General features: G+C 47.6%; 12 non-coding genes across 12 annotated transcripts; all 12 read right to left on the bottom strand.

Moving 5' to 3' along the window:
* Window positions 1-243: 243 nt before the first annotated feature.
* LOC142688573 (U2 spliceosomal RNA) lies at window positions 244-434 on the bottom strand. Its single transcript, XR_012857644.1, has one exon. It is a non-coding gene; the product is annotated as a U2 spliceosomal RNA (small nuclear RNA).
* A 1296-nt stretch (window positions 435-1730) lies between these two features.
* LOC142688572 (U2 spliceosomal RNA) lies at window positions 1731-1921 on the bottom strand. The gene has a single exon (XR_012857643.1). It is a non-coding gene; the product is annotated as a U2 spliceosomal RNA (small nuclear RNA).
* Window positions 1922-3217: 1296 nt separating this feature from the next.
* Window positions 3218-3408, bottom strand: LOC142688571 (U2 spliceosomal RNA). The gene has a single exon (XR_012857642.1). It is a non-coding gene; the product is annotated as a U2 spliceosomal RNA (small nuclear RNA).
* Window positions 3409-4696: 1288 nt separating this feature from the next.
* Window positions 4697-4887, bottom strand: LOC142688569 (U2 spliceosomal RNA). Its single transcript, XR_012857641.1, has one exon. It is a non-coding gene; the product is annotated as a U2 spliceosomal RNA (small nuclear RNA).
* A 1288-nt stretch (window positions 4888-6175) lies between these two features.
* LOC142688568 (U2 spliceosomal RNA) lies at window positions 6176-6366 on the bottom strand. The gene has a single exon (XR_012857640.1). It is a non-coding gene; the product is annotated as a U2 spliceosomal RNA (small nuclear RNA).
* A 1292-nt stretch (window positions 6367-7658) lies between these two features.
* Window positions 7659-7849, bottom strand: LOC142688567 (U2 spliceosomal RNA). Its single transcript, XR_012857639.1, has one exon. It is a non-coding gene; the product is annotated as a U2 spliceosomal RNA (small nuclear RNA).
* A 1320-nt stretch (window positions 7850-9169) lies between these two features.
* On the bottom strand, window positions 9170-9360 carry LOC142688566 (U2 spliceosomal RNA). Its single transcript, XR_012857638.1, has one exon. It is a non-coding gene; the product is annotated as a U2 spliceosomal RNA (small nuclear RNA).
* Window positions 9361-10640: 1280 nt separating this feature from the next.
* LOC142688786 (U2 spliceosomal RNA) lies at window positions 10641-10831 on the bottom strand. Its single transcript, XR_012857838.1, has one exon. It is a non-coding gene; the product is annotated as a U2 spliceosomal RNA (small nuclear RNA).
* A 1288-nt stretch (window positions 10832-12119) lies between these two features.
* LOC142688565 (U2 spliceosomal RNA) lies at window positions 12120-12310 on the bottom strand. Its single transcript, XR_012857637.1, has one exon. It is a non-coding gene; the product is annotated as a U2 spliceosomal RNA (small nuclear RNA).
* A 1296-nt stretch (window positions 12311-13606) lies between these two features.
* Window positions 13607-13797, bottom strand: LOC142688433 (U2 spliceosomal RNA). The gene has a single exon (XR_012857518.1). It is a non-coding gene; the product is annotated as a U2 spliceosomal RNA (small nuclear RNA).
* A 1288-nt stretch (window positions 13798-15085) lies between these two features.
* Window positions 15086-15276, bottom strand: LOC142688564 (U2 spliceosomal RNA). Its single transcript, XR_012857636.1, has one exon. It is a non-coding gene; the product is annotated as a U2 spliceosomal RNA (small nuclear RNA).
* Window positions 15277-16572: 1296 nt separating this feature from the next.
* On the bottom strand, window positions 16573-16763 carry LOC142688562 (U2 spliceosomal RNA). Its single transcript, XR_012857634.1, has one exon. It is a non-coding gene; the product is annotated as a U2 spliceosomal RNA (small nuclear RNA).
* Between the last annotated feature and the right edge of the window lie 135 nt (window positions 16764-16898).

The following is a 16898-nucleotide window of genomic DNA, read 5'->3' as shown; positions in this document are numbered from 1 at the left end:
ACAAGGAAGGTGAATGAGGTGTTCCAATGTGAAATGCCGGAAACACAGAAACACAGACGACACACAACAAGAGGTGGCAATCTATTCATTAATTGCATTTAATCAATGAGCTCATTATCACTCATGCATTGTCCAACAGGTGTTGAAATAATGGGATTAAAAGGGGAGATCCCTTCAGAAAGACAGAAACAATAGCAAAGACAAAAAACACTTTTGGAATCTGCTTTTAGTCAACACATAAGGAAAGGGTGCACCGGTCCTGGAAATACTGCAATACCAGGTCAATGCGTGGAGTGGACAGAGCAAGCTCTATTTCCATCTCCCTGTTCTAAAAATCCATTTAATATATGGTCCCCAGATAGGGGACGTATCAGATATTAAACTGATAAGAACAGATACTACACTTGATCTTAGCCAAAAGGCCGAGAAGCGATAACCCGAACGGGCCGCGCGTTGCCCGAGCCTGCCCGATACTGCTGTTCAGCCCTTGCAGCGATTCAGCCTACTTCTAGGCAATTCCATGGGGCCCTGCAGGCTCACACACTCACAGCTACACGGGAGGTGAATAAAGGCCGGAGAGGAAGCCAGACAGGATTTGCTTCTTTTGCTTGCACCACAATGCAGTGCTGAAAGAGGAGGAATCTACATAAAAACGCCTTCCTGGCAACGCCCAAATGCCCTGCTGCCATGCAGATAAACACTGGCAGCGGCAGCAAGTGCATGCCCACAGCCACCCCTTGTTCCTTCACACCTTGTATCAGCTGTAATCCAGTCCAGTCCAGTGCTGCCTGCTGAGCAGCACTGACCAACACTGCCTGGGCCCAGGCTTTTATCTCTGAGGCCCCATTATGATGTCAGAAAGCTGGCTCTGGAATCCTGAGGGCTCCACTATGACACGTGCAAAGTTCCGTCTGAACTTTATATAAGACGGTGAGGCTCAGTCAGTCACTCAGTGTTGCCTGAGAGGGCAACACTGCAACAGCCGGCCGCCAGGCTGTCTTTTTTTTGCACAGCTAGTTGCCTCCAGGAGGCCACAAGAGGGAGACAAGGGACTGCAAAATGGAAAATAGGCATCCACCAACTTTACAGACAACTTCTCCTTGCTCCTACAACCTCCATCCTTGCACAGTTTGTTATTCTTCTAGGTAACATAGTAACAAATCCAAATTGCTGCTCTCTTTGTAGGCAAGCAAGGCTTTGTTGCAACTGCAATTCTTACTTCTTCTTGAAATGTAGGGACGACAGTACATTCCATCACATCCATCTAGTGTACACAGGTAGGTCCATTGTGGCGGGCAGGCGAGCGGGCGGGCTGCTTTATTGGCTGTTTGCTGTTCCCCTACTCCACTCCACTATTTGACTGTTGTGCTGCATCAATCAATCAATCAATCAATCAATCAATCAATCAATCAATCAATCAATCAATCAATCAGTGGCTGGCTCAGGTGCAGCTCTTTAACTTACCTAAAAGGGAGGGCGGAGAGAAGACAAGGAAGGTGAATGAGGTGTTCCAATGTGAAATGCCGGAAACACAGAAACACAGACGACACACAACAAGAGGTGGCAATCTATTCATTAATTGCATTTAATCAATGAGCTCATTATCACTCATGCATTGTCCAACAGGTGTTGAAATAATGGGATTAAAAGGGGAGATCCCTTCAGAAAGACAGAAACAATAGCAAAGACAAAAAACACTTTTGGAATCTGCTTTTAGTCAACACATAAGGAAAGGGTGCACCGGTCCTGGAAATACTGCAATACCAGGTCAATGCGTGGAGTGGACAGAGCAAGCTCTATTTCCATCTCCCTGTTCTAAAAATCCATTTAATATATGGTCCCCAGATAGGGGACGTATCAGATATTAAACTGATAAGAACAGATACTACACTTGATCTTAGCCAAAAGGCCGAGAAGCGATAACCCGAACGGGCCGCGCGTTGCCCGAGCCTGCCCGATACTGCTGTTCAGCCCTTGCAGCGATTCAGCCTACTTCTAGGCAATTCCATGGGGCCCTGCAGGCTCACACACTCACAGCTACACGGGAGGTGAATAAAGGCCGGAGAGGAAGCCAGACAGGATTTGCTTCTTTTGCTTGCACCACAATGCAGTGCTGAAAGAGGAGGAATCTACATAAAAACGCCTTCCTGGCAACGCCCAAATGCCCTGCTGCCATGCAGATAAACACTGGCAGCGGCAGCAAGTGCATGCCCACAGCCACCCCTTGTTCCTTCACACCTTGTATCAGCTGTAATCCAGTCCAGTCCAGTGCTGCCTGCTGAGCAGCACTGACCAACACTGCCTGGGCCCAGGCTTTTATCTCTGAGGCCCCATTATGATGTCAGAAAGCTGGCTCTGGAATCCTGAGGGCTCCACTATGACACGTGCAAAGTTCCGTCTGAACTTTATATAAGACGGTGAGGCTCAGTCAGTCACTCAGTGTTGCCTGAGAGGGCAACACTGCAACAGCCGGCCGCCAGGCTGTCTTTTTTTTGCACAGCTAGTTGCCTCCAGGAGGCCACAAGAGGGAGACAAGGGACTGCAAAATGGAAAATAGGCATCCACCAACTTTACAGACAACTTCTCCTTGCTCCTACAACCTCCATCCTTGCACAGTTTGTTATTCTTCTAGGTAACATAGTAACAAATCCAAATTGCTGCTCTCTTTGTAGGCAAGCAAGGCTTTGTTGCAACTGCAATTCTTACTTCTTCTTGAAATGTAGGGACGACAGTACATTCCATCACATCCATCTAGTGTACACAGGTAGGTCCATTGTGGCGGGCAGGCGAGCGGGCGGGCTGCTTTATTGGCTGTTTGCTGTTCCCCTACTCCACTCCACTATTTGACTGTTGTGCTGCATCAATCAATCAATCAATCAATCAATCAATCAATCAATCAATCAATCAATCAATCAATCAGTGGCTGGCTCAGGTGCAGCTCTTTAACTTACCTAAAAGGGAGGGCGGAGAGAAGACAAGGAAGGTGAATGAGGTGTTCCAATGTGAAATGCCGGAAACACAGAAACACAGACGACACACAACAAGAGGTGGCAATCTATTCATTAATTGCATTTAATCAATGAGCTCATTATCACTCATGCATTGTCCAACAGGTGTTGAAATAATGGGATTAAAAGGGGAGATCCCTTCAGAAAGACAGAAACAATAGCAAAGACAAAAAACACTTTTGGAATCTGCTTTTAGTCAACACATAAGGAAAGGGTGCACCGGTCCTGGAAATACTGCAATACCAGGTCAATGCGTGGAGTGGACAGAGCAAGCTCTATTTCCATCTCCCTGTTCTAAAAATCCATTTAATATATGGTCCCCAGATAGGGGACGTATCAGATATTAAACTGATAAGAACAGATACTACACTTGATCTTAGCCAAAAGGCCGAGAAGCGATAACCCGAACGGGCCGCGCGTTGCCCGAGCCTGCCCGATACTGCTGTTCAGCCCTTGCAGCGATTCAGCCTACTTCTAGGCAATTCCATGGGGCCCTGCAGGCTCACACACTCACAGCTACACGGGAGGTGAATAAAGGCCGGAGAGGAAGCCAGACAGGATTTGCTTCTTTTGCTTGCACCACAATGCAGTGCTGAAAGAGGAGGAATCTACATAAAAACGCCTTCCTGGCAACGCCCAAATGCCCTGCTGCCATGCAGATAAACACTGGCAGCGGCAGCAAGTGCATGCCCACAGCCACCCCTTGTTCCTTCACACCTTGTATCAGCTGTAATCCAGTCCAGTCCAGTGCTGCCTGCTGAGCAGCACTGACCAACACTGCCTGGGCCCAGGCTTTTATCTCTGAGGCCCCATTATGATGTCAGAAAGCTGGCTCTGGAATCCTGAGGGCTCCACTATGACACGTGCAAAGTTCCGTCTGAACTTTATATAAGACGGTGAGGCTCAGTCAGTCACTCAGTGTTGCCTGAGAGGGCAACACTGCAACAGCCGGCCGCCAGGCTGTCTTTTTTTTGCACAGCTAGTTGCCTCCAGGAGGCCACAAGAGGGAGACAAGGGACTGCAAAATGGAAAATAGGCATCCACCAACTTTACAGACAACTTCTCCTTGCTCCTACAACCTCCATCCTTGCACAGTTTGTTATTCTTCTAGGTAACATAGTAACAAATCCAAATTGCTGCTCTCTTTGTAGGCAAGCAAGGCTTTGTTGCAACTGCAATTCTTACTTCTTCTTGAAATGTAGGGACGACAGTACATTCCATCACATCCATCTAGTGTACACAGGTAGGTCCATTGTGGCGGGCAGGCGAGCGGGCGGGCTGCTTTATTGGCTGTTTGCTGTTCCCCTACTCCACTCCACTATTTGACTGTTGTGCTGCATCAATCAATCAATCAATCAATCAATCAATCAATCAATCAATCAATCAATCAGTGGCTGGCTCAGGTGCAGCTCTTTAACTTACCTAAAAGGGAGGGCGGAGAGAAGACAAGGAAGGTGAATGAGGTGTTCCAATGTGAAATGCCGGAAACACAGAAACACAGACGACACACAACAAGAGGTGGCAATCTATTCATTAATTGCATTTAATCAATGAGCTCATTATCACTCATGCATTGTCCAACAGGTGTTGAAATAATGGGATTAAAAGGGGAGATCCCTTCAGAAAGACAGAAACAATAGCAAAGACAAAAAACACTTTTGGAATCTGCTTTTAGTCAACACATAAGGAAAGGGTGCACCGGTCCTGGAAATACTGCAATACCAGGTCAATGCGTGGAGTGGACAGAGCAAGCTCTATTTCCATCTCCCTGTTCTAAAAATCCATTTAATATATGGTCCCCAGATAGGGGACGTATCAGATATTAAACTGATAAGAACAGATACTACACTTGATCTTAGCCAAAAGGCCGAGAAGCGATAACCCGAACGGGCCGCGCGTTGCCCGAGCCTGCCCGATACTGCTGTTCAGCCCTTGCAGCGATTCAGCCTACTTCTAGGCAATTCCATGGGGCCCTGCAGGCTCACACACTCACAGCTACACGGGAGGTGAATAAAGGCCGGAGAGGAAGCCAGACAGGATTTGCTTCTTTTGCTTGCACCACAATGCAGTGCTGAAAGAGGAGGAATCTACATAAAAACGCCTTCCTGGCAACGGCCAAATGCCCTGCTGCCATGCAGATAAACACTGGCAGCGGCAGCAAGTGCATGCCCACAGCCACCCCTTGTTCCTTCACACCTTGTATCAGCTGTAATCCAGTCCAGTCCAGTGCTGCCTGCTGAGCAGCACTGACCAACACTGCCTGGGCCCAGGCTTTTATCTCTGAGGCCCCATTATGATGTCAGAAAGCTGGCTCTGGAATCCTGAGGGCTCCACTATGACACGTGCAAAGTTCCGTCTGAACTTTATATAAGACGGTGAGGCTCAGTCAGTCACTCAGTGTTGCCTGAGAGGGCAACACTGCAACAGCCGGCCGCCAGGCTGTCTTTTTTTTGCACAGCTAGTTGCCTCCAGGAGGCCACAAGAGGGAGACAAGGGACTGCAAAATGGAAAATAGGCATCCACCAACTTTACAGACAACTTCTCCTTGCTCCTACAACCTCCATCCTTGCACAGTTTGTTATTCTTCTAGGTAACATAGTAACAAATCCAAATTGCTGCTCTCTTTGTAGGCAAGCAAGGCTTTGTTGCAACTGCAATTCTTACTTCTTCTTGAAATGTAGGGACGACAGTACATTCCATCACATCCATCTAGTGTACACAGGTAGGTCCATTGTGGCGGGCAGGCGAGCGGGCGGGCTGCTTTATTGGCTGTTTGCTGTTCCCCTACTCCACTCCACTATTTGACTGTTGTGCTGCATCAATCAATCAATCAATCAATCAATCAATCAATCAATCAATCAATCAATCAGTGGCTGGCTCAGGTGCAGCTCTTTAACTTACCTAAAAGGGAGGGCGGAGAGAAGACAAGGAAGGTGAATGAGGTGTTCCAATGTGAAATGCCGGAAACACAGAAACACAGACGACACACAACAAGAGGTGGCAATCTATTCATTAATTGCATTTAATCAATGAGCTCATTATCACTCATGCATTGTCCAACAGGTGTTGAAATAATGGGATTAAAAGGGGAGATCCCTTCAGAAAGACAGAAACAATAGCAAAGACAAAAAACACTTTTGGAATCTGCTTTTAGTCAACACATAAGGAAAGGGTGCACCGGTCCTGGAAATACTGCAATACCAGGTCAATGCGTGGAGTGGACAGAGCAAGCTCTATTTCCATCTCCCTGTTCTAAAAATCCATTTAATATATGGTCCCCAGATAGGGGACGTATCAGATATTAAACTGATAAGAACAGATACTACACTTGATCTTAGCCAAAAGGCCGAGAAGCGATAACCCGAACGGGCCGCGCGTTGCCCGAGCCTGCCCGATACTGCTGTTCAGCCCTTGCAGCGATTCAGCCTACTTCTAGGCAATTCCATGGGGCCCTGCAGGCTCACACACTCACAGCTACACGGGAGGTGAATAAAGGCCGGAGAGGAAGCCAGACAGGATTTGCTTCTTTTGCTTTCACCACAATGCAGTGCTGAAAGAGGAGGAATCTACATAAAAACGCCTTCCTGGCAACGCCCAAATGCCCTGCTGCCATGCAGATAAACACTGGCAGCGGCAGCAAGTGCATGCCCACAGCCACCCCTTGTTCCTTCACACCTTGTATCAGCTGTAATCCAGTCCAGTCCAGTGCTGCCTGCTGAGCAGCACTGACCAACACTGCCTGGGCCCAGGCTTTTATCTCTGAGGCCCCATTATGATGTCAGAAAGCTGGCTCTGGAATCCTGAGGGCTCCACTATGACACGTGCAAAGTTCCGTCTGAACTTTATATAAGACGGTGAGGCTCAGTCAGTCACTCAGTGTTGCCTGAGAGGGCAACACTGCAACAGCCGGCCGCCAGGCTGTCTTTTTTTTGCACAGCTAGTTGCCTCCAGGAGGCCACAAGAGGGAGACAAGGGACTGCAAAATGGAAAATAGGCATCCACCAACTTTACAGACAACTTCTCCTTGCTCCTACAACCTCCATCCTTGCACAGTTTGTTATTCTTCTAGGTAACATAGTAACAAATCCAAATTGCTGCTCTCTTTGTAGGCAAGCAAGGCTTTGTTGCAACTGCAATTCTTACTTCTTCTTGAAATGTAGGGACGACAGTACATTCCATCACATCCATCTAGTGTACACAGGTAGGTCCATTGTGGCGGGCAGGCGAGCGGGCGGGCTGCTTTATTGGCTGTTTGCTGTTCCCCTACTCCACTCCACTATTTGACTGTTGTGCTGCATCAATCAATCAATCAATCAATCAATCAATCAATCAATCAATCAATCAATCAATCAGTGGCTGGCTCAGGTGCAGCTCTTTAACTTACCTAAAAGGGAGGGCGGAGAGAAGACAAGGAAGGTGAATGAGGTGTTCCAATGTGAAATGCCGGAAACACAGAAACACAGACGACACACAACAAGAGGTGGCAATCTATTCATTAATTGCATTTAATCAATGAGCTCATTATCACTCATGCATTGTCCAACAGGTGTTGAAATAATGGGATTAAAAGGGGAGATCCCTTCAGAAAGACAGAAACAATAGCAAAGACAAAAAACACTTTTGGAATCTGCTTTTAGTCAACACATAAGGAAAGGGTGCACCGGTCCTGGAAATACTGCAATACCAGGTCAATGCGTGGAGTGGACAGAGCAAGCTCTATTTCCATCTCCCTGTTCTAAAAATCCATTTAATATATGGTCCCCAGATAGGGGACGTATCAGATATTAAACTGATAAGAACAGATACTACACTTGATCTTAGCCAAAAGGCCGAGAAGCGATAACCCGAACGGGCCGCGCGTTGCCCGAGCCTGCCCGATACTGCTGTTCAGCCCTTGCAGCGATTCAGCCTACTTCTAGGCAATTCCATGGGGCCCTGCAGGCTCACACACTCACAGCTACACGGGAGGTGAATAAAGGCCGGAGAGGAAGCCAGACAGGATTTGCTTTTTTTGCTTGCACCACAATGCAGTGCTGAAAGAGGAGGAATCTACATAAAAACGCCTTCCTGGCAACGCCCAAATGCCCTGCTGCCATGCAGATAAACACTGGCAGCGGCAGCAAGTGCATGCCCACAGCCACCCCTTGTTCCTTCACACCTTGTATCAGCTGTAATCCAGTCCAGTCCAGTGCTGCCTGCTGAGCAGCACTGACCAACACTGCCTGGGCCCAGGCTTTTATCTCTGAGGCCCCATTATGATGTCAGAAAGCTGGCTCTGGAATCCTGAGGGCTCCACTATGACACGTGCAAAGTTCCGTCTGAACTTTATATAAGACGGTGAGGCTCAGTCAGTCACTCAGTGTTGCCTGAGAGGGCAACACTGCAACAGCCGGCCGCCAGGCTGTCTTTTTTTTGCACAGCTAGTTGCCTCCAGGAGGCCACAAGAGGGAGACAAGGGACTGCAAAATGGAAAATAGGCATCCACCAACTTTACAGACAACTTCTCCTTGCTCCTACAACCTCCATCCTTGCACAGTTTGTTATTCTTCTAGGTAACATAGTAACAAATCCAAATTGCTGCTCTCTTTGTAGGCAAGCAAGGCTTTGTTGCAACTGCAATTCTTACTTCTTCTTGAAATGCAGGGACGACAGTACATTCCATCACATCCATCTAGTGTACACAGGTAGGTCCATTGTGGCGGGCAGGCGAGCGGGCGGGCTGCTTTATTGGCTGTTTGCTGTTCCCCTACTCCACTCCACTATTTGACTGTTGTGCTGCATCAATCAATCAATCAATCAATCAATCAATCAATCAATCAATCAATCAATCAATCAATCAATCAATCAATCAATCAATCAATCAGTGGCTGGCTCAGGTGCAGCTCTTTAACTTACCTAAAAGGGAGGGCGGAGAGAAGACAAGGAAGGTGAATGAGGTGTTCCAATGTGAAATGCCGGAAACACAGAAACACAGACGACACACAACAAGAGGTGGCAATCTATTCATTAATTGCATTTAATCAATGAGCTCATTATCACTCATGCATTGTCCAACAGGTGTTGAAATAATGGGATTAAAAGGGGAGATCCCTTCAGAAAGACAGAAACAATAGCAAAGACAAAAAACACTTTTGGAATCTGCTTTTAGTCAACACATAAGGAAAGGGTGCACCGGTCCTGGAAATACTGCAATACCAGGTCAATGCGTGGAGTGGACAGAGCAAGCTCTATTTCCATCTCCCTGTTCTAAAAATCCATTTAATATATGGTCCCCAGATAGGGGACGTATCAGATATTAAACTGATAAGAACAGATACTACACTTGATCTTAGCCAAAAGGCCGAGAAGCGATAACCCGAACGGGCCGCGCGTTGCCCGAGCCTGCCCGATACTGCTGTTCAGCCCTTGCAGCGATTCAGCCTACTTCTAGGCAATTCCATGGGGCCCTGCAGGCTCACACACTCACAGCTACACGGGAGGTGAATAAAGGCCGGAGAGGAAGCCAGACAGGATTTGCTTCTTTTGCTTGCACCACAATGCAGTGCTGAAAGAGGAGGAATCTACATAAAAACGCCTTCCTGGCAACGCCCAAATGCCCTGCTGCCATGCAGATAAACACTGGCAGCGGCAGCAAGTGCATGCCCACAGCCACCCCTTGTTCCTTCACACCTTGTATCAGCTGTAATCCAGTCCAGTCCAGTGCTGCCTGCTGAGCAGCACTGACCAACACTGCCTGGGCCCAGGCTTTTATCTCTGAGGCCCCATTATGATGTCAGAAAGCTGGCTCTGGAATCCTGAGGGCTCCACTATGACACGTGCAAAGTTCCGTCTGAACTTTATATAAGACGGTGAGGCTCAGTCAGTCACTCAGTGTTGCCTGAGAGGGCAACACTGCAACAGCCGGCCGCCAGGCTGTCTTTTTTTTGCACAGCTAGTTGCCTCCAGGAGGCCACAAGAGGGAGACAAGGGACTGCAAAATGGAAAATAGGCATCCACCAACTTTACAGACAACTTCTCCTTGCTCCTACAACCTCCATCCTTGCACAGTTTGTTATTCTTCTAGGTAACATAGTAACAAATCCAAATTGCTGCTCTCTTTGTAGGCAAGCAAGGCTTTGTTGCAACTGCAATTCTTACTTCTTCTTGAAATGTAGGGACGACAGTACATTCCATCACATCCATCTAGTGTACACAGGTAGGTCCATTGTGGCGGGCAGGCGAGCGGGCGGGCTGCTTTATTGGCTGTTTGCTGTTCCCCTACTCCACTCCACTATTTGACTGTTGTGCTGCATCAATCAATCAATCAATCAATCAATCAATCAATCAATCAATCAGTGGCTGGCTCAGGTGCAGCTCTTTAACTTACCTAAAAGGGAGGGCGGAGAGAAGACAAGGAAGGTGAATGAGGTGTTCCAATGTGAAATGCCGGAAACACAGAAACACAGACGACACACAACAAGAGGTGGCAATCTATTCATTAATTGCATTTAATCAATGAGCTCATTATCACTCATGCATTGTCCAACAGGTGTTGAAATAATGGGATTAAAAGGGGAGATCCCTTCAGAAAGACAGAAACAATAGCAAAGACAAAAAACACTTTTGGAATCTGCTTTTAGTCAACACATAAGGAAAGGGTGCTCCGGTCCTGGAAATACTGCAATACCAGGTCAATGCGTGGAGTGGACAGAGCAAGCTCTATTTCCATCTCCCTGTTCTAAAAATCCATTTAATATATGGTCCCCAGATAGGGGACGTATCAGATATTAAACTGATAAGAACAGATACTACACTTGATCTTAGCCAAAAGGCCGAGAAGCGATAACCCGAACGGGCCGCGCGTTGCCCGAGCCTGCCCGATACTGCTGTTCAGCCCTTGCAGCGATTCAGCCTACTTCTAGGCAATTCCATGGGGCCCTGCAGGCTCACACACTCACAGCTACACGGGAGGTGAATAAAGGCCGGAGAGGAAGCCAGACAGGATTTGCTTCTTTTGCTTGCACCACAATGCAGTGCTGAAAGAGGAGGAATCTACATAAAAACGCCTTCCTGGCAACGCCCAAATGCCCTGCTGCCATGCAGATAAACACTGGCAGCGGCAGCAAGTGCATGCCCACAGCCACCCCTTGTTCCTTCACACCTTGTATCAGCTGTAATCCAGTCCAGTCCAGTGCTGCCTGCTGAGCAGCACTGACCAACACTGCCTGGGCCCAGGCTTTTATCTCTGAGGCCCCATTATGATGTCAGAAAGCTGGCTCTGGAATCCTGAGGGCTCCACTATGACACGTGCAAAGTTCCGTCTGAACTTTATATAAGACGGTGAGGCTCAGTCAGTCACTCAGTGTTGCCTGAGAGGGCAACACTGCAACAGCCGGCCGCCAGGCTGTCTTTTTTTTGCACAGCTAGTTGCCTCCAGGAGGCCACAAGAGGGAGACAAGGGACTGCAAAATGGAAAATAGGCATCCACCAACTTTACAGACAACTTCTCCTTGCTCCTACAACCTCCATCCTTGCACAGTTTGTTATTCTTCTAGGTAACATAGTAACAAATCCAAATTGCTGCTCTCTTTGTAGGCAAGCAAGGCTTTGTTGCAACTGCAATTCTTACTTCTTCTTGAAATGCAGGGACGACAGTACATTCCATCACATCCATCTAGTGTACACAGGTAGGTCCATTGTGGCGGGCAGGCGAGCGGGCGGGCTGCTTTATTGGCTGTTTGCTGTTCCCCTACTCCACTCCACTATTTGACTGTTGTGCTGCATCAATCAATCAATCAATCAATCAATCAATCAATCAATCAATCAATCAATCAGTGGCTGGCTCAGGTGCAGCTCTTTAACTTACCTAAAAGGGAGGGCGGAGAGAAGACAAGGAAGGTGAATGAGGTGTTCCAATGTGAAATGCCGGAAACACAGAAACACAGACGACACACAACAAGAGGTGGCAATCTATTCATTAATTGCATTTAATCAATGAGCTCATTATCACTCATGCATTGTCCAACAGGTGTTGAAATAATGGGATTAAAAGGGGAGATCCCTTCAGAAAGACAGAAACAATAGCAAAGACAAAAAACACTTTTGGAATCTGCTTTTAGTCAACACATAAGGAAAGGGTGCACCGGTCCTGGAAATACTGCAATACCAGGTCAATGCGTGGAGTGGACAGAGCAAGCTCTATTTCCATCTCCCTGTTCTAAAAATCCATTTAATATATGGTCCCCAGATAGGGGACGTATCAGATATTAAACTGATAAGAACAGATACTACACTTGATCTTAGCCAAAAGGCCGAGAAGCGATAACCCGAACGGGCCGCGCGTTGCCCGAGCCTGCCCGATACTGCTGTTCAGCCCTTGCAGCGATTCAGCCTACTTCTAGGCAATTCCATGGGGCCCTGCAGGCTCACACACTCACAGCTACACGGGAGGTGAATAAAGGCCGGAGAGGAAGCCAGACAGGATTTGCTTCTTTTGCTTGCACCACAATGCAGTGCTGAAAGAGGAGGAATCTACATAAAAACGCCTTCCTGGCAACGCCCAAATGCCCTGCTGCCATGCAGATAAACACTGGCAGCGGCAGCAAGTGCATGCCCACAGCCACCCCTTGTTCCTTCACACCTTGTATCAGCTGTAATCCAGTCCAGTCCAGTGCTGCCTGCTGAGCAGCACTGACCAACACTGCCTGGGCCCAGGCTTTTATCTCTGAGGCCCCATTATGATGTCAGAAAGCTGGCTCTGGAATCCTGAGGGCTCCACTATGACACGTGCAAAGTTCCGTCTGAACTTTATATAAGACGGTGAGGCTCAGTCAGTCACTCAGTGTTGCCTAAGAGGGCAACACTGCAACAGCCGGCCGCCAGGCTGTCTTTTTTTTGCACAGCTAGTTGCCTCCAGGAGGCCACAAGAGGCAGACAAGGGACTGCAAAATGGAAAATAGGCATCCACCAACTTTACAGACAACTTCTCCTTGCTCCTACAACCTCCATCCTTGCACAGTTTGTTATTCTTCTAGGTAACATAGTAACAAATCCAAATTGCTGCTCTCTTTGTAGGCAAGCAAGGCTTTGTTGCAACTGCAATTCTTACTTCTTCTTGAAATGTAGGGACGACAGTACATTCCATCACATCCATCTAGTGTACACAGGTAGGTCCATTGTGGCGGGCAGGCGAGCGGGCGGGCTGCTTTATTGGCTGTTTGCTGTTCCCCTACTCCACTCCACTATTTGACTGTTGTTCTGCATCAATCAATCAATCAATCAATCAATCAATCAATCAATCAATCAATCAATCAATCAATCAGTGGCTGGCTCAGGTGCAGCTCTTTAACTTACCTAAAAGGGAGGGCGGAGAGAAGACAAGGAAGGTGAATGAGGTGTTCCAATGTGAAATGCCGGAAACACAGAAACACAGACGACACACAACAAGAGGTGGCAATCTATTCATTAATTGCATTTAATCAATGAGCTCATTATCACTCATGCATTGTCCAACAGGTGTTGAAATAATGGGATTAAAAGGGGAGATCCCTTCAGAAAGACAGAAACAATAGCAAAGACAAAAAACACTTTTGGAATCTGCTTTTAGTCAACACATAAGGAAAGGGTGCACTGGTCCTGGAAATACTGCAATACCAGGTCAATGCGTGGAGTGGACAGAGCAAGCTCTATTTCCATCTCCCTGTTCTAAAAATCCATTTAATATATGGTCCCCAGATAGGGGACGTATCAGATATTAAACTGATAAGAACAGATACTACACTTGATCTTAGCCAAAAGGCCGAGAAGCGATAACCCGAACGGGCCGCGCGTTGCCCGAGCCTGCCCGATACTGCTGTTCAGCCCTTGCAGCGATTCAGCCTACTTCTAGGCAATTCCATGGGGCCCTGCAGGCTCACACACTCACAGCTACACGGGAGGTGAATAAAGGCCGGAGAGGAAGCCAGACAGGATTTGCTTCTTTTGCTTGCACCACAATGCAGTGCTGAAAGAGGAGGAATCTACATAAAAACGCCTTCCTGGCAACGCCCAAATGCCCTGCTGCCATGCAGATAAACACTGGCAGCGGCAGCAAGTGCATGCCCACAGCCACCCCTTGTTCCTTCACACCTTGTATCAGCTGTAATCCAGTCCAGTCCAGTGCTGCCTGCTGAGCAGCACTGACCAACACTGCCTGGGCCCAGGCTTTTATCTCTGAGGCCCCATTATGATGTCAGAAAGCTGGCTCTGGAATCCTGAGGGCTCCACTATGACACGTGCAAAGTTCCGTCTGAACTTTATATAAGACGGTGAGGCTCAGTCAGTCACTCAGTGTTGCCTGAGAGGGCAACACTGCAACAGCCGGCCGCCAGGCTGTCTTTTTTTTGCACAGCTAGTTGCCTCCAGGAGGCCACAAGAGGGAGACAAGGGACTGCAAAATGGAAAATAGGCATCCACCAACTTTACAGACAACTTCTCCTTGCTCCTACAACCTCCATCCTTGCACAGTTTGTTATTCTTCTAGGTAACATAGTAACAAATCCAAATTGCTGCTCTCTTTGTAGGCAAGCAAGGCTTTGTTGCAACTGCAATTCTTACTTCTTCTTGAAATGTAGGGACGACAGTACATTCCATCACATCCATCTAGTGTACACAGGTAGGTCCATTGTGGCGGGCAGGCGAGCGGGCGGGCTGCTTTATTGGCTGTTTGCTGTTCCCCTACTCCACTCCACTATTTGACTGTTGTGCTGCATCAATCAATCAATCAATCAATCAATCAATCAATCAATCAATCAATCAATCAGTGGCTGGCTCAGGTGCAGCTCTTTAACTTACCTAAAAGGGAGGGCGGAGAGAAGACAAGGAAGGTGAATGAGGTGTTCCAATGTGAAATGCCGGAAACACAGAAACACAGACGACACACAACAAGAGGTGGCAATCTATTCATTAATTGCATTTAATCAATGAGCTCATTATCACTCATGCATTGTCCAACAGGTGTTGAAATAATGGGATTAAAAGGGGAGATCCCTTCAGAAAGACAGAAACAATAGCAAAGACAAAAAACACTTTTGGAATCTGCTTTTAGTCAACACATAAGGAAAGGGTGCACCGGTCCTGGAAATACTGCAATACCAGGTCAATGCGTGGAGTGGACAGAGCAAGCTCTATTTCCATCTCCCTGTTCTAAAAATCCATTTAATATATGGTCCCCAGATAGGGGACGTATCAGATATTAAACTGATAAGAACAGATACTACACTTGATCTTAGCCAAAAGGCCGAGAAGCGATAACCCGAACGGGCCGCGCGTTGCCCGAGCCTGCCCGATACTGCTGTTCAGCCCTTGCAGCGATTCAGCCTACTTCTAGGCAATTCCATGGGGCCCTGCAGGCTCACACACTCACAGCTACACGGGAGGTGAATAAAGGCCGGAGAGGAAGCCAGACAGGATTTGCTTTTTTTGCTTGCACCACAATGCAGTGCTGAAAGAGGAGGAATCTACATAAAAACGCCTTCCTGGCAACGCCCAAATGCCCTGCTGCCATGCAGATAAACACTGGCAGCGGCAGCAAGTGCATGCCCACAGCCACCCCTTGTTCCTTCACACCTTGTATCAGCTGTAATCCAGTCCAGTCCAGTGCTGCCTGCTGAGCAGCACTGACCAACACTGCCTGGGCCCAGGCTTTTATCTCTGAGGCCCCATTATGATGTCAGAAAGCTGGCTCTGGAATCCTGAGGGCTCCACTATGACACGTGCAAAGTTCCGTCTGAACTTTATATAAGACGGTGAGGCTCAGTCAGTCACTCAGTGTTGCCTGAGAGGGCAACACTGCAACAGCCGGCCGCCAGGCTGTCTTTTTTTTGCACAGCTAGTTGCCTCCAGGAGGCCACAAGAGGGAGACAAGGGACTGCAAAATGGAAAATAGGCATCCACCAACTTTACAGACAACTTCTCCTTGCTCCTACAACCTCCATCCTTGCACAGTTTGTTATTCTTCTAGGTAACATAGTAACAAATCCAAATTGCTGCTCTCTTTGTAGGCAAGCAAGGCTTTGTTGCAACTGCAATTCTTACTTCTTCTTGAAATGCAGGGACGACAGTACATTCCATCACATCCATCTAGTGTACACAGGTAGGTCCATTGTGGCGGGCAGGCGAGCGGGCGGGCTGCTTTATTGGCTGTTTGCTGTTCCCCTACTCCACTCCACTATTTGACTGTTGTGCTGCATCAATCAATCAATCAATCAATCAATCAATCAATCAATCAATCAATCAATCAATCAATCAGTGGCTGGCTCAGGTGCAGCTCTTTAACTTACCTAAAAGGGAGGGCGGAGAGAAGACAAGGAAGGTGAATGAGGTGTTCCAATGTGAAATGCCGGAAACACAGAAACACAGACGACACACAACAAGAGGTGGCAATCTATTCATTAATTGCATTTAATCAATGAGCTCATTATCACTCATGCATTGTCCAACAGGTGTTGAAATAATGGGATTAAAAGGGGAGATCCCTTCAGAAAGACAGAAACAATAGCAAAGACAAAAAACACTTTTGGAATCTGCTTTTAGTCAACACATAAGGAAAGGGTGCACCGGTCCTGGAAATACTGCAATACCAGGTCAATGCGTGGAGTGGACAGAGCAAGCTCTATTTCCATCTCCCTGTTCTAAAAATCCATTTAATATATGGTCCCCAGATAGGGGACGTATCAGATATTAAACTGATAAGAACAGATACTACACTTGATCTTAGCCAAAAGGCCGAGAAGCGATAACCCGAACGGGCCGCGCGTTGCCCGAGCCTGCCCGATACTGCTGTTCAGCCCTTGCAGCGATTCAGCCTACTTCTAGGCAATTCCATGGGGCCCTGCAGGCTCACACACTCACAGCTACACGGGAGGTGAATAA

Source organism: Rhinoderma darwinii (assembly GCF_050947455.1).
Source record: "Rhinoderma darwinii isolate aRhiDar2 chromosome 5 unlocalized genomic scaffold, aRhiDar2.hap1 SUPER_5_unloc_26, whole genome shotgun sequence".
Classification (NCBI taxonomy): domain Eukaryota; kingdom Metazoa; phylum Chordata; class Amphibia; order Anura; family Rhinodermatidae; genus Rhinoderma; species Rhinoderma darwinii.
This window is presented reverse-complemented; position numbering and strand designations above follow the sequence as displayed.